Raw genomic sequence first — 2,554 nt, 5'->3', positions numbered from 1 at the left:
TACTGCTTAGGGAGAAAGTTTTGTTCATTTTTGTCTGTTTTGTTTGTGTTTTTAGTGCAAATGCCAGGTTTTGAATGTCAAACGTCTAAGAAACTGGAGATCAGGAGAGCGTAGATTGGGGTTGGATTACAGATGATGTAAGGTCTGTTTTCCCAATACAAAATAACGTTCTGGAAACAGAGCAGGGTGTTCAGTGTGCAGACAGAACCTCCTGATGGGTTTTGTGAGTTGCAGAGATTGCTCATGTCTCTCTTTCCAGGGTAGGGTACAGGGGAGATTGTAAACTTTTCAGACATGCTGTGCATCCAGCATGGAGCCAAAGCAGTAGTACAGCTGTGGCTGACTCGGTTACTTAAGTGGGCAGGTCTGGCGGACAGCTTGCCAGCGGAGCTCAGAAATGCTGAACAAGGGCCTCTGAACTCAGACAGGCCTGGGACTTAAATGAGAAGAAAGCCAAGTGAACAGACTTGGCGTATAGTAAGTACTCAGTAAATATTAGCTTGAGTGTGGGCTGGACCTAGTAACTTAAGTCTAATGAATAGAACAGAATGACAAAAGTGATGGGATATCACTTCTGAGATTAACACACAACAAAGACTATGGCTTCCATCTTTGGCACCCCGTCACTCTCTTACTCCAAGGTAAGCCAGTTGCCATGTTGTGAGCTGCCCTATGGAGGGACTCACATGTTGAGGAACTGATGTCTCTGGCCAACAATCAGTGAGGCAGTGAGGGCCTGAAGCCTGACAACAATCATGTGAGTGAACTTGGAACAGATCTTCCCTAGGCAAACCTAGAAGTGGCCATGGCCCAGCTGACATCTTGACTGCAGTCTCCTGAGAGTCCCCGTGAGCTGCCCTATGGAGGGACCCATATGTTGAGAAACTGATGTCTCTGGCCAACAGTCAGTGAGGCAGTGAGGGCCTGAAGCCTGACAACAATCATGTGAGTGAACTTGGAACAGATCTTCCCCAGGCAAACCTAGAAGTGGCCATGGCCCAGCTGACATCTTGACTGCAGTCTCCTGAGAGTCCCTGAGCCAGAGGCACCCAGCTAAACCACACTTAGACTCCTGACCCACAGAAACTGTGATGTAACGAATGCTTGTTATTAGATGGAGGGGGAAAAGCATTTGCCCAAGCAACAGCTGCATACAAGGGCCTCTGTTGGTTTGCTCCTCAAAGGAGACCACACCTGGAAAAGCACCTGCTGTTGTGTGTATGACAGTTTATAATTGTCAGTCATTACTCAAGATTCATCAATTTTCATCCCCAACCAAACTGGCAGGTTAAATGTATCTTCAAATCTTTGATGGTGACAATTACTCTAACTAGTCCCTAAGCAATGGATATTACTTCTGTTTTACTATTTCGGTTGGGGGGTGGGGGAATGGAATAAAGCTCTGTGGGCTTCTATTTAGTCTTTTCTATCACAATCACCCTTGTTCTAAAGGTCAGGAAACCAATATGAAGATTCTGCCATTACCTTCTCTTTCAGATATATTTATTTCAAATGTACACTCAAGAATTGGGGAAATAAGCACTGGAAGAGTTTTAGGGTTCCACCAAACTTACTGCAAGGGGGACTCAGGTTGAAAGTCCTTTGATCACCTCAACACTATAAGCACCACTCTGACCAGTGAACTATGGTGGCATTCTGAATCTCCAGGAGTTAGTATAATTAGACAGCAGTCAATAATCCCTGAGGGCTGGGACTTTCCTTTTCTCAGTGCAGATTTATAGGTGACCAGCGGTCCCTTTGGGGAAGGCTGGGAGTTAAGAGTCACAGTACATACTCATGATGTTATTACTGAATTCTTCCTCAAGGGTTTCTGGCTTTCCCTTCATTCAGGAGACTCTGGATTCATAACAGACTCAAGTCTGGGAATTGATCGAGGGGCTATAAGTGAGAAGTTCAAGTAAGATGTCTCTTTGTTAGACCCAGAGTTGGGGTTGTTTTTTGCTTATTTGTTTGGTTATATAAGTCAGGTAAGACTGTTTTAGCTCTAATCTCATGAACCATCAAAAAGAAAGTGATGAAATAGCCATGGTGTATCCTTACTGTGGAATTCTAGTTTAACAGAATGGGTTTTAGCTCTATGTACGCTATGATCTATATACTAACAGAAAAATTTCCAAAATATGGTGTTGATTTAAAAAAAAAAGTACCGAAAAACACATATATCTATTTACGTAAAATCACAGCACAGTTATATATTTACATGAATTTGAGAGCTACCAACTCCCCACTCCTTTTTGATTAAGAGCAATCCCCTTCATTCCTTTCTCTCCCTAATCGGTCTTTCTCCCTTCCTTCCCTTTTATTCAACAGCTCTGATTGGGTGAGACAGCCTCCCAGCGGTAGCAACCAAGAACAAACTTCCAATTAGTCTGACCAGTTTGGGCCAGACTGAGGAGTTTGCACACTAGCCCTGCCCCTGTCCCTGCCCCTAATTTTACCTTTTGATAACATAAAGCCAACCCCCTTCATTATAATGCCTGAATCTCCACCCCCAGGAGAATGTGGATCATGTGTAACATACACCACATTACAC

This window comes from Galeopterus variegatus, unplaced genomic scaffold (genome assembly GCF_000696425.1).
Source record: "Galeopterus variegatus unplaced genomic scaffold, G_variegatus-3.0.2 Scaffold3794, whole genome shotgun sequence".
NCBI classification, from domain to species: Eukaryota; Metazoa; Chordata; class Mammalia; order Dermoptera; family Cynocephalidae; genus Galeopterus; species Galeopterus variegatus.
The sequence above is the reverse complement of the archived record's forward strand: the minus strand, read 5'-3'. Positions refer to the sequence as shown.